Genomic DNA, 14635 nt, shown 5'->3' on the forward strand with positions numbered 1-14635 from the left:
CAACTGTGAAGCTGCTTCTGGAGGAGATTACCCTGAGGCAGCAGACTGAGCCAACACCTAGCCTCAGCAGTGTGGGCCGCACAGCATCCACTGCAGAGAAGGCCAAGCCAGAACAGCAAGAACAGGAAGGGTAGATTCTCTTCCCCCTGCAGCTGGCACATCTGTCTTCTCCTGCCCTTGAACACTGGACATTTTGGCTCTAGGGCTTTCAGACTCAGGGACCCACACCATCAGCTTGCGGGTTCTCGGGTCTTCAGGACTTAGTCTGAGCTTCACCAGCCTTCCTGCATCCTCTGCTTGCAAACAGCCGACAAGGGATTTCTATCTCTGTAACCTCAAGACCAATTCCTATATAAACCTCCCTCGTAGAAATCAATATATCCCCTGGTGGTTCTGTTTCTCTGAAAAACCCTGACTAACACAACAATTAACCAGCATGTTTTAATGGACTTTAAAGAGTTCTGCACCCTACCATTAAAGTATCACATTGATCTCAAATGCACACGAGACATTTGCAAAAATTGGCCATGAACAGAAACATAAAACAAGTCTCCACAGAGCTCAGATCATTTGTGTTGGGCAGATCATGCTGCCTTGCCATGAAGCAACTGGGCTAGAAGTCAACAGCATCAAGAGAAAGACCTCAAAAAAAAAAAAAAAAAAAAGAGAGAGAGAGAGAGAGAGAGAAGTCCTCTAAGTACACAAAAAACAAAAGACCCAGTTTTAAATGCCTTGTGGGTCAAAGAAGAAATTGAATTTAGGAATACGGAGAATGAATGACAAAGAAAATACTACATTAGAACCAGTGAGATGCAAAGTGACACTTGGAGATAAGATTTTATCCTATGCTCTTTTACTAGAAAGAAGGGACTCCGGGTATTAATGAGTTAAACATCCAACTTTAAAAGCTGGAAAGTGAATCATTGAACAGACCCAGATAAAGCAAATGTGAAGAGAAAATAAAGTGGAAACAGAAATCAATTAAATAAATAGTGAATAGAGGAGAGCGCTAAATGTTGGTTTTGGAGAAGGTTAATAAAATAGATAAACATCAGGAAAGCTGATTAAGAAGATAAAAGACAAATTAGCCCTATTAGGAATGAAGGTAAAGGTGACCCCCCTCCAGCACAGACGGAAATAAAACATACGCAATTTTATGCCAACAAATTTGGTAACTTAAAATGGAGAAATTCTGGAAAAGTATAATTTGGCAAAACCGAATCTAGAGGAAAGTCTGAAATCATCAGGACTACCAAGTAAACTGGAGTCGCAGTGAAAAATGTTCCTACAAAGAAATACCAGGTTCACACGGTGTTACAGAAAAGTGCTACCAGTGCCACCAAGCTTTTAATCGTATGCAAATTCTTCCACAGCTTAGGGGAAAAAAAAAATTCCCCAAGTATATTACGAGACTCAATGCTGAATTTAAAACTGGAACACTGCATTTTAAAAAAGCAAACACTCAAAAAAATTACAGGCCAAACTCACTTCCAAGTCCGTTTCAATATCCTTTAAATAAAATATTAGCAAACTGAACCTGACAACATGTAAAAAATGAGAGCCCACATGTACACAGGGCACTTACTGCAGGAATTGAAGCAGGGTTTGCGATGAGAAAGTCTGTAAATACGACTGACAATGTTAATGGATTAGAGGACAGAACTGAGTGATTTTCTCCATAAATTGGGAAAATCGTCCATTTTCTAACATTACACAGTGATTCACCTTTTTCTCCAAGTGTTTTTGAGGTTCTGTTCAATTTAATACACAAACAAGTATTGTGGGAGTTGGAATAAGGATTATTAAAATTCTTTTTGTGTTTATGTGGTATTGATTTAGAATACTTTAATTAAAGCGATATCCAGGGTAAAGCAGATAATTACATCTAATCGATTCTCTGCCTTTGAGACACAGGAGCTCCGCGGATGGGTGCCGAGGAGCCCAGGACCAACGTTGGAGGGGCCATGCCATTCTGCATCCTGGGACCTACCCAATCTCTGAAGTCTGTGGCCCACCCTGGACCCGCACCCTTGTGCCCTGCCTACCTCAGCCGGTGTGCTCCCTCAGCTCCCGCCAGCCGCTGGAGTGTGTGGAATCAGGACTCCCTGCAAGGTTACTTCTGCCTCAGCCACCCCTGTGATGAGGACAGTCAGTATGCAACAAAGGCTCTAGCTCTGCCCCCCTGTCCAAGACACAGGGGAGATGCGTGACCTCCCTACTCCGGGCTCTCCTTTCCCGAATCACGGGAACTGTTTTCACAACCGAGGAATGTTACTGGCAACATCCAGCTGTGTAGGTTATGAGCGACGACAACCCCCCAAGTCAGGATGGCAGTGGGCCCTCCCCCCAGGAACGCCAGGCCCCAAGAGAAGCACAGAAGCTGCTTTCCAGGTGGAGGATGCGAGCAGAGGAGGCAGAGCCTTGACCCGAAACTTTGGGGATCAAGCAGGGGCTTCCCAGAGCCCCAGTGCAGCACCTCCCTGCGCAGTCACTGCCCGCAGTGGTGGCTCGGCTGGTACCTTCTGTCCAAGTGCAGGAGGGCTCTCGGCAGGGACCATGGACAGAGGGTGCTCTTTCTCCACATCCTGCTCCAAACTGGGTGGGGGAAAGCCGCCAGGGAAACAGGGTATCAGCTCCTTTGGGGGGGGGGGGCAGTGTTAGACGAGGTGAGGGACGAGGAAGCCTGACTTGGACCGACTTGACTTCAGTGGAAGGACAAGCTGTGGATGTTGGGAAAAGAGTGTTTAAGAGAAAAGAAAGAAAACTCTCCAAGTGTTTGCAAGATTTCGCTGAGAGGGCTGGCAGGCTTTGGGGAGCTGCTCCCCAGCTTCCCTGCCCCCGCCCCCGTCCTGCAGGTCCAAGCCTCACCACACACCTGTCTTTTTTCTGAGGGCCTGAAAGTTTCACATTTTCATGGACACCAAACATAGGACGCTGATTTTATATAATAACAAACCGAAGTTGCCGTATTCTTCTACCTTAGAAAAGGGTAAACCCCCAATTAAAGCATTTTAAATTTAAATGCATATAAAGGAAGGAGCATTATCTAAAAGCCTTATATTCCTTCAACCAATATGTGTGTGTGCTGTGTACACATCAAACATAGCAAGAAAAAGAATAGGAAGGTATAACCACCATATTAGGAGAACCGAAATCTTTATTCATGAACACAACATTTTTCTTTGCCTGGAAAGGAGCAGGTAGTTCAGCAAAATTGCGGTACAAATGTAACCATGCAAACACCGGTGTCCTGTTTTTACCCATAATGACCAGCTACAAAATGAAATACAAAGACAAATTGCACTCACAGTGGGGCTCTAGGAAATAAGTGTGCCAGACGTGCTGTGGCTCTGAGGGGTCACCTTCCCAGCAGTCACTGGGGTTCAGAGATGCTTGTGGAATCTCAGACCCTTCAGGTATGTCCAGGGTCTCTGGGTCGAGGTTCCACCTCTATTCAGAACCAAGACTGGTCAGTAAGGCAAACCTCCAATGCCCCCTCAGTGGATTGTCTCTTATGCTCTCGAGAACTTCAATCCTTTTTTTATTTATTTAAATTCCATGAGCCAACGTATAGTAGTACATCATTAGTTTCAGAGGTGGCGTTCAATAGTTCATCAGCTGCACAGAACACCCAGTGCTCATCACATCATGTGCCCTCCATAGTGCCCATCCCCCAGTCACCCATCCCCCACCACCACACCTCCAGCAGCTCTCAGTTTGTGTTTTTACTGCTGGACGCTTCCATAGGGTTTTTCCGGCACCTTCTCTGATGTTCTGGAAGCTTCTAAAGCTGAAGCTGCAGGGTGTTCTTCAAGGGGGCAGGGAGGGAGAGTGTCTCCTCTGTCGGTTACCCTCAGCTGGCTGGCGAGAACGTCCGAGCAGGCATCAGAGGGAGAGGATCTCTGTGTAGAGTCACTCTTCTCCCCGCTGGGACAGATGAGCATTTACACTTCAGATTTCACAGTATTAATACTTGACTTTCCAAAACAGGACTTAGGGGTGGATTTGCCCTTGATAATAAAGCAGTCATCACCTTACAGGAGAAGACTTGGGCTCCTGTGGGTATTTCCTTCTCAAATATTTTGAGATCATTAGCAGAGGGAGAAGTTAAAAGCTGAAGTATTCCAGGGGTGCCCTGGGATATTTGGAAGAACATGTGACTCTAGAACTTAGGGTCATGAATTCAAGCCCCGCACTGGGTGTAGAGATTAAATGAATACATAAATAAATAAATAAATAAGTTTATTTTAAAGCTAAAGTGTTCCAAATTGCTGCTGGTTACATTTATCAGGGATGATAATGAAACAGGAAGCAAGCCATGGTTAGAAGGAGCATATCTCTGTCTGGGATTTTTTTCCTTCAGTTTTGGTTTACTAGGCAAAAATCCAAACTAGGAGATTTTCGGACTCAAAGTCAAATGCCTGATGAGGCAACCAGACCTTTGCATTTCTACTTTCCCCTTGGCCATGTCTTCACAGATGCAGACCGGGTGCCTTGGTTGAGGATGCACCAAGTGGTGACCAGCATGGAGTTTCAGGACAGACCCTGCTGCCTTGGGGGACCTCTTCCTTCTCCTGGCTGGGGCTTGCCCTCAGGAGGCTCCTCAATTCTTCCTGCCAAGGGCCTCGCTCAAGCTTTTCAGTAGTGGGCAAGGTATCCTGACCTTGCCACCCCTTTTCCAAGTCTGGGCCATCGTAAATCTGCGTAGGCTGGCCGTCTGCACCACAATCTAGGTCACGGAGCTCCTGCATGGAGGAAGACATGACCTGTTTTTGTTATATTCCTGCTGATACTTGAGTCTTCTAATTAAAATGGATTGTGTCAGAGGTAGAAATGCCAGATAACATAACATTTGCTGGTGATGCAGACATGAAGAAGACAGCCATGGCCTCATGCTCAGAACATGTGAGAAAGCACACACACATTGTCCAGACTGCAATACTGTACTACAAGAGAAGAATACTCAAAAACAATGGGGCCCAGAGGGGTAAGTCTGGTCTTCTTAGACCAGCAGCTCTCTCCAGAAGGATGAGCTGATGGGTAAAGAAGAAGACACCATTTAGGCTGGGGATTAACAGGGGCACTCACTCACTCATTGTCCACTCGAAAGCACTCATTAAGAGGCTACCATGAGCCAGGTGCTGTGCTAAGCGCTCAGACAGGGGCGACGGGAGAGATATACTCTATGTCGTCATGGGCATTTCAACCGGTATATCTACTGTTGAACTATTGGTTCTCCCAGAACAATGGAAATGCTCCAGCTAAAGGGGGGTCGAGCTGGCCAGTCTGGGATGATTCATCTGAATGAAGACTGAAGCCCATTGAGTAAAATAGGAATCCATCGTCCCAAACCTTCTAGGTAGAGGGAAGAGCAGCACAAAACCCCAAGAATAGAATGAGTTTGGCATGTTTGAGAAAAACACAGGGGCAATGTTCACAGCTGATGGAAAAAAGAAGTATTAATATCTTTAATATAAAGTTTCATCCAAGTATATAGAAATGATCTCAAAGAAAATGTGGATCGAAATAAGAAGCGCTACAGAGGAGAAGACACAATGGGAAGATAAAACATAAAAAGGTATTCATTCAAATGAATTATTAGAGATAATCAAATGATAATTAGAGTTTTCTTTTAACCACAACATTAGCAAATTTGGTTATATTTTAATTACTTATTTTTAGTTCACAAAGTTTTTTAAAATGTTTTGGTGAACTTCTTAATAGCTTTATCTAGATTGTGCTATATTTACAGAGAAATAGAAAGACAGAGAGACAGAAGAAGAGATGGGTGGTGGGGGAGGAAATGAAGAAGGAGAGAAGAAATTGATAAATATTATATTATTATTGGTGATAGTTTTAACAGATTGAAAGCCAGACTGTCAAAAGGCTGAAAAATTTACTTTCAAATATTTCTATGAAATACACATTATAAGATTTTTTGTGTGTGTGTGGTTAATTTGAGATATTTTTCAATATTTTTAAGTTTGGGGATTTGGGAACCATGAGAATGCATTATTTGCTGATACAGATTACCAAAAATACATATATATTGAAAACAATAAAAACAAACTTTCACAGACAAAACAAATATTTTAATACAGATAGACTTTCCACGGTTGCACTTCAAGGGTTGTATCTTAAAACAATGTTCCCGTATTTTTCCAAATGTGAATGCGCAAAGATTTCATCACACCAATGTGCTAAACAAGAGACTGGAAATAACCTGCATGTTCACTAGTAATTGGCTATTAAAATAATCCAGTGTATCAGAATTATAGAAAGATACCACTTCATACCCACCAGGATGGCTATAATTGTATTTTATTTATTTTTTAAAAGATACTATTTATTTATCTGAGAGAGAGGACAGAGGGAGAGGGAGAAGCAGACTTCCTGATGACTAGGGAGCCCAACATGGGGCTGATCCCAGGACTCCAGGATCATGACCCAAGCCGAAAGCAGACACTTAACCATCTGAGCCACCCAGGTGCTCTGTGGATGGCTATAACTTTAAAAAAGAAATGAAAAATAATAAGTGTTGGCAAGGATATGGCAAACACAGAACCCTCATACAGTACTGTTGGCAAAGTAGAATGGTACAGCCACTGTGCAAACACAGCTGGACCATCCCTCAGATGGTCAGACAAAATCAGCATATGACCCACCATTCCCCCTGAGGTACAGACCTAGAAGAACTGAAAACAGGTGTTCAAAAAAATACTTGTATAGGCACGGTCACAACAGCACTATTCACCACAGCCAAAAGGTGGAAATAACTCAAACGTGCCTCAAGATAAGAAGAGACAGACACCAAGTGGTTAATCCACACTGTCCGAGGTTGGACTGTGGCCACACCCCAACCAGTTCATGGGTTGAAGTCCTAACCCCGGGACCTTAGAAGGTGACCTTATGTGAAAATAGGCCCATTGCAGATGTAATTAGTTAAGATGAGGCCATAGTAGAGTAGGGTGTGCCCCTTAACCAATAGGACTGGTGTCCTTATAAAAAAGGGATATTTGGAGACTGAAACACACACAGGAAGACCCCTACTGCCAGATGAGGAATACCAGAGATTTCTGGAGAGCCACCAGCCACCAAGAGAGGGGCATGGAGGAGTGTCAGAGGGGCCAACCCTCCAGACACCCTGAGCTTGGACTTCTGGCCTCCAGAACGATGCGACAATGCACTCCTGTTTAAGCCACCAGTTTGCAGCAGATCTTTACGGTGGCTCTGGGAAACTGGTCCATACACAATAGAATATTATTCAGCCCTAAAGAGGGATGAAGGACTCCTTCCGGCTCCAGGGTGGATAAGCCTCAACGACATCGGCTGGGAAAGAACCAGACACGGAAGCTCACGCATGGCCTGGCTCTGTTCGTATGGACGCAAAGAACCGGTAAATCCATAGAGTGAAAAACCTGAGGCTGCCAACCTCGGGCTCCAGGGAGGACAGAACGGAGGGTAACTACTTCATGGGTTTGAGGGTTCCTGTTAGGATGATGAAAATGCCTCAGAACTAGATAGAGTCGGGGGTTGTACAATGAGTGAATGTGCTAAATGCACTGAATCATTCACTTTAAAATGGCTCATTTTACGTTATGTGACTGTCCCCTAAGCCCACACCCACATGCTTCTCATGACGGGCTCCTGATTTCATAAAAGACTGGTCATTTGAGAAAAGACTAAAAGAATCGGAGGGTACCCAATGGACCAATATGTAGAAATGCACATGCTGTGTTTAAGAGCAAGACTGAGCCGACCGGATGTGCGATCCCGTTGATGAAAACCCTGAGCAGCCTGCATGTGGACGTACGAACAGACACATGCCCCCTTACACATGTTTACTTGCACGCAAACCTTCTTGCACAAACTGGTCACCTCTGGAAACGGCAGTTGGTATCCTCAGGGGAAATGAAAAGGGAAACTTGTCCATTCCACTCTGTTGATATCTGTAGTGCTTTGTTTTTCCTTAGAGAGAGTGAGGGCTGGAGCAGGGAGAGGGGCAGAGGGAGACAATCCCATGCAGACTCCCTGCTGATCGAGGGACCTGACTCAGGGCTATCTCATGGCTCTGAGCTCATGACCTGAGCAGAAATCAGGAGTCAGGTGTTCAAATGACTGAGCCACCCTGGTGCCCCTGTAATGTTTTTACACCACAGTTCATTTAGTTTTTAATCTAATTTTAAAAATTAAAAAGTCAAGGATGCCTGGGTAGCTCAATGGGTTAAGCATCTGCCTTCAGCTGAGGTCATGAGCTCAGGGTCCTGGGATCGAGCCGTGCATGGGCCTCCCTCCTCAGCAGGGAGCTGCTTCTCCCTCTCCCTCTGCTCCTTCCTCATGCATGTGCTCTCACTCGCTGTCTCTCTCACGTTCTATCTCTCAAATAAATAAACACATAAAATCGTTTAAAAAAAATAAAAAGTCTAAGTCCAAGATCTGAACATCACATGAGAAGTCAAACATACCCAACATGTTGTGTATGTGACATCAATAGATTTTTATGTAAATGCTACCTATCATGCTAAGTCTAATTCTTTTGCCCCCACCCTTGGACTCTCCATAGCAAATATAGAGCCTGTATTGAAGATGGTTCCTCCTCCAGACTTCTCCCGTGTTCTGGGAACAAGTGTCTGGGACCATCTCACTCTTGGTCTGGACGCGGGTACTTGACCACAGTATCCATTCCTTAAAAACGTGTCCTTTGAGGATTAGCTTGTCCCAGGCTGAAGAGTCCACTTGGAATGAATTACTAAATATGGGAATGAGTGAATCACATTTTTAAGAAGTCAACGTATCTATTAGGGTTTGCCAAGTGTGGCGCTCCTGGGTAACGCTTTAAATATACCTTCTAGCAATTTCTAAATTTCTACCAAACTGAATACATTTGAACATTGCAAATACTATTTTAGGATCCACAGCTGTCATCTCAAGCAAAACTCAGACCCTCACGACTTCACAGTAAAACTTGGTCATTTCTGCAGGAGAGGCTCTTGGATTCAAAATCAGGGGAGTCTTGAGTTAACATCCCATGTTGTTCAAAAGATGCATTTTACCCTTGGTTTGGTAAGCAAATGACCAGGATACCCATAAACCTCTGAGAATTAGAAATGTGTATCTCCTGTCACTGCAGAGCCAAGCTGTTGTGTTCACAGCAAAACGCAACTTCCGGCTCTTTCTAAATTTCTGGTCTGCTGTAATTACTTTCTGCTTAAATTATAACAAATTGCTGCTTGTCGATCCCTCCCTATGTGGGGGACCTACCATGAGGTAGGAAGCATTGATGAGGGGGTAATGTATGGACCAAAAGGGAAAGTGTTGTCACGGTTGGTGAGCAGAAGTGAAAGAAGCTAATCCACTCTGGGCCCCTGCCCACGACAGCCAGATCTTGAGAAGAGAAAGAGAAGGTAGTGTGGGGGACACCCGCGTAAGCACAAGATTGAGGACAGCCAGGGGATGGGGTGTGGCTAAGTGGACGTGAAGATTGGGGGCAGAGCCCAGTGGACTCTCCCCTGAGACCCCACGCCTGGGCCTGACGGCAGCCATGATCCCAGGCTGGGTTACTCATGGTCTCCTTGGCTAGGCCAAGATGAAGTCAGCAGACGTGGGGAGCTCTGTGCCCGGACGATGAGTGACATCATCCAGAGAAGATCTGAGGTTTGTGTTGGAGAGAGCACTGGGCTTGCTGGCCGGGCTCCCCTCCTGGTGATGCCCAGAGCCCCACTCTGCCTCCACTCCTTGTCCACGTTCATCCCATGGCCAGTGGCCAGACATGAAGGCGTGCCTGCCCACACTCCGGGGGCTCATGTGGAATGAAAGCCCAAGAGAGAGGCCACCTGGTGATCCTGCTCGGTCTCTGCCATCCAGCTCCAGAGGCAGGTGGAGGAACGGGTCGCTACAACCACATGACCACGAAGGAAGGTATCAAGCTGCCATTTTACAGCACAGAAGGCCCCAAGAGTCACGGCCACCCAAGAAGAAGAGAGCAGAGCTGGGGGACGGTGGGATGCTGCTCTGCACAATGACAATGACAGCGAGGATCTCCAGAGTGAGTACGATATGCAGGACTTGCTCCCAGCCCACACGCGTGTCACTGTGTCTCTCCCGGCAAGCTGCCGAGGGGAGTGTCCCTCCAGCAGTCCCAGACATTTTACTGATGTAGGATGGACCCACACAGGAAGAAAATCACCCACCCAGGGGCACACGGCTCCGCAGCGAAGAGCTCTGACACCAGAGGACTCAGGCCCCAGCCCAGCAGGGAAGGTAAAGGGAGGTACTTCTGTCGTCAGGGTCTGCCCAGGAAGGTCTCCAGTTCTCTACTGTGGATCACCCTGCCACAGCCTTACCTGATCCTTCAAGGTACAGCGACCTTGGGGCTCACCACCCCCTTGGCACGAGGAGTCCTCAACACAAAGAGAACACCTGCAAATCTTCCCTTTCCCTTTCTTGGCACTGCCCTGTCCACAACCACGTCACACAGCCCACGGCCGGGCAGGACAGAGGGCGTGCCCATCCGGGAGGATGTCCCGTGCTCTCTTGTCCCCAGCCATCAGCAGCACTCTCTGCAGCCCTAGTGGGACCTGGAAAGAGTGGCCTCTGCCTCCGCTGATGGGCCCCTCTGTCCCCGTCCATACCCTGAGTCAGGTGTAAGTTTGGCCGGATTTTCAGTGAGGGTGCTCCTTTTCCAAGAGCATGTCCCAAAGCCCACAGTGAGGCCATCTGGGCTGTCCCTCGTGATGGCTGCACTTTCAGGTGGGACTTACAATGGCTGTTCCTGGGCAGGGCGGGGGGCCGCGTGGGGCTGCTGCCCCCTTCTCTCATAGCTGTGCTCGAGAGAGAAAAGCTGCTCTTGCTTTTGTCCCCTTGTCCTCCTGTCTGTAGGAACCCCTTACTGGGGCTGGCAGGTGAGAACTAACGTTGCTTGGCCGCCTTGCTCTGCCGAGAGAGAGGACTTGTGCACGGGAAACCCTTGTGGGTAAGAATTTCACCATGATCCCCTGACCTTGCGAAGTCAAGGCATTCCAATTCCATCACCTCTGCACCTTGTTTTACTTTTTGCCTGGAATGATTTTATAGCAATCATAATCTACCTTAATCTATTTGTAAAATAGGAGAAATAAATTATAACATGAAGAATGCATAGAAAATGCCTTTTATGGATCCTTCTAAGAAAGGCTCTGCCATCCAATAAAGGCATTAACGTATTCGCCTTACGTTCATTGCTCGCAGGGATAAACTCACAGGGAAGAAAACCTGTCTAGCAGATGCCCAATCGGAGTTGTCAGCAGGAGAACAAACATGAATGTCTTCATCACTATTTAGGGGCAGGTGTATCTCTGAGGGGCTGCTCTCCCCAGAGTCAAATATTGGGTGAGCTTGTGGGGGCCTTTTCTCGACCCTCTTTTCCCGCAGTCTCTCCCTCTCCATAATTACCTCCACCGTGTCTTCGGAAAATCAACTACCGAGGGTCTGAGAACACTGTTTGGGTTGCCCTGTGGAGCGGCCTCTCACTTTGTACCTGATTTTAAAAGGGTAAGGCTGGGAACTTCTCATCCAAAGGGACAGGTGGTAGGGAGTGGGAGACAGTGCTATGAGCCGCGGCAGAATCCCGGGGATGTCCTTGCGCAGATGAGGCCAAGGTCCAGATTCTCTCCCCAGCTGTCCCCCTGGAGAGCGTCACGACCTGAGATATGAAAGATATCACATGAGTGACATTATAGCTCCCATCCGGAATCAGTATTTGCCACCTGTCCTCCTCACGGGATACGGAGGAAATAACACGACGGTGTTTACATAACAGCTCTTCTTGGCTCAGGGCTATGCTACGTAAAACAGCAGAGCAGGACCCTGCTGCCAGATAGTCCCTGGGCCCCCTTCATGCTGCGCTCGCTCTGCTGTTGGGACCCCATAGGGTGCACATTGTGCTAATTTCTGGGAACGTAAGGGAGAACTCATTTGCACAAGATCAGTGAGTTCTGCTGGACAGAATCAGTACCAATAGAAGCCGAAGAAGCTTCTTTCAACAGCCTGAGTTTGTGTTCTGAGAAGCGCTGGTCTGCTTCAGCCTCCCCTGTGCTGTGCTTGTCCCCTACTATGCGTCCAAGCGAGGGGCACTAGACAAAGACAGAGGGCATTTCCTCATTCAGTCTGGTCAGTGCAGACAGACAATCAGGACAAACACAGAGTCTAGGGAAAAACAACATACTCAACTTTAAAAAGAGTTCCTATTCCCAGGGGTGCCTGGGGGTGCAGTGGGGTGAGTGGGGTGAGTGGGATGAGTGGTGCAGTGGGGTGAGCCGTCCACCCTTGGCTTTGTCTCGGGTTGTGATCTCGGGATCATGAGCGCAAACTCCACATCAGGCTCTGCTTCAGATGTTCTCTTCCTCTTCACCGGCCTCTCCTGCTAGTTCTCATTCATTCTCTCTCTCTCTCTCTCTCTCCTTCTCTAAAATAAATAAATCTTTTTTTTTTTTTTTTTTTTTTTTAAGGGGGCACCTGGGTGGCTCACAGGCTCGCAGGCTCACTGCCTTCGGCTCAGGTCATGATCCCAGGATCCGGGGATGGAGTCCTGCATCGGGCTCTCTGCTCGGCAGGGAGCCTGTTCCTCCTCTCTCTCTGCCTGCCTTTCTGCCTACTTGTGATCTCTGTCTGTCAAATAAATAATAAAATCTTTAAAAAAAAAAAAAAAAAGCTTTGCGCAGTGGCAGTATCGTAGCCAATGAGGTTTATGCAAGGCGCAATTATTGCTAATTGAAAATCTTTAAAAAAAAAAAAAAAAAGGAGTCTCCTGTCTCCTATCCCCTCTCCTACCTTTCCACCAGGACAAGCCTCTATTTTTTAGAAAATAGGGAGCCGCCAGTGGGAAAGATTATTGACTTTTGGTTTATTGATTTATTAAATATTAGGTTATCCAGATGTTTGGGGGCAGGGAGAAAAATAAATGCCTGATGACATTACCACGAAGCCCTGTCAGTAGGAAAGGAAAGGCGGTGAGTAGACCAGCAGCATGGGGGGCACAGAGGGGTCCAGCGGTCCTCATTGCATAGCAGGGTCCAGAAGCAAGCCAGCTCTCGCCGCATGCGTGGTGTGTGGGGCCACCTGCCGTGCAACTCTCTGTTCTCTGCGCCCCCCATGCCGTGAGCTCTCACACGTTGGGGGAAAGAGAATCGGGAACTCTCGGAACGGGCATATGAACTGCAAGTTTCCCAGCTGGAACTCCCGCTCAACCTCTACCCACAGACACTCTACTGACAAGTCAGCAGGTCCTGCTGACTCAGACCATAGATGTGCCCGGGCAGCGTGAGTCTGCAGTGATCCCCCCGTGGCTTCGCGCTCGATCTAGTGGTGATGATGTCTGATAACAGAGGATTTTCTGGAGCTCAGGTGCCAAGCTGAGTACCAAAGGCACGCTGTCTCATGCACACCTAATGGAGACCAGGACCTGAAGACACAGGGCTCACAGGGGCCATAATGCAGGGTTTAAATTAGACCCTGTGATTCTAAAAACCAAATGAACTTTTCCAGATTGCCCTAGACGGATGGGAAGAAAGGCTCAGTTGGCTTCCTCCGAGATCAGGAACTGCAACCTTCCTCCTCTGTTAGCTTTTGTTCTCTGTCCAAGTTTCTTCCTTGACTTTCTTTGCACCTCACCAGTCTGACTTGAATCTCCCCTTCCTCTTCTAATTAGGTCTCAAGACTCCCCAACACTCTCCAAGGTTATATTTCCACTAAATCACTGAGTTAGGTCTCATTATGAATGTGGTGTTCTGTGTGTATTAATATTAATATTTCCTTGAGAAGAACTGCACAGTTAACTCTAATTAGAAAGAAACATGCTCATTGTAAAAACATTTTGGAAAATGTACACAAAATATAAAGAAAATAAAATTCACACACACTATCATGTATGCTCTCAGATTTGCATACACATACATGATAACCACACTCCCATACACGCATACACTCATACCACTTAGACCACACATGTACACTACCACACTCACATACATACTCATACGTGGTGACACAGACAAACACACACACACACACACACTCTCAGGCATAGGTACAAATGGGACCATGCCATAATCTCGTTTGGATGTCAGTCTTTAGCTCATTTTTACATAACAAAATAACAAAATATATCCATATCAGAAATGTATATATATCTTTACTATATATATATACTTATATATTTATATATATAATTATTATATATTATATATTATTTATATATTTATTATATATTTAATTATATAAATATAAATAATATATTATATTTTTTAAATGTTATCTTGTTTTATGGATATACCACAGCCGATTTGTTGAATGTTCCACTTTTCAACAAGAGGTTTTTATTTAATATTGATGTTTATAAACAAAGTGTGTTTTTTTTATTAAAGATTTTATTTATTTGACAGAGAGAGAGAGAGAGATCACAAGCAGGCAGAGAGAGAGGCAGAGAGAGAAGAGGGGAAGCAGGCTCCCTGCCTAGCAGAGAGCCTGATGTGGGGCTCGACCCCAGGACCCTGGGATCATGACCTGAGGCAAAGGCAGAGGCTTTAACTCAATGAGCCACCCAGGTACCCCATAAACAAAGTTTTAATGTGCATCCTTGTAATGTGAACAAGGTTTTCTT

At 46.2% G+C, this 14635-nt stretch overlaps 1 pseudogene; it reads left to right on the forward strand.

Moving 5' to 3' along the window:
- The first annotated feature begins 12686 nt into the window (after positions 1 to 12686).
- LOC123394837 lies at positions 12687 to 12869 on the forward strand (annotated as a pseudogene).
- The last annotated feature ends 1766 nt before the right edge of the window (positions 12870 to 14635 follow it).

The sequence above is a fragment of the Mustela putorius genome, unplaced genomic scaffold, assembly GCF_011764305.1.
Source record: "Mustela putorius furo isolate JIRA1106 unplaced genomic scaffold, ASM1176430v1.1 tig00000107_pilon_pilon_pilon, whole genome shotgun sequence".
Classification (NCBI taxonomy): Eukaryota; Metazoa; Chordata; class Mammalia; order Carnivora; family Mustelidae; genus Mustela; species Mustela putorius.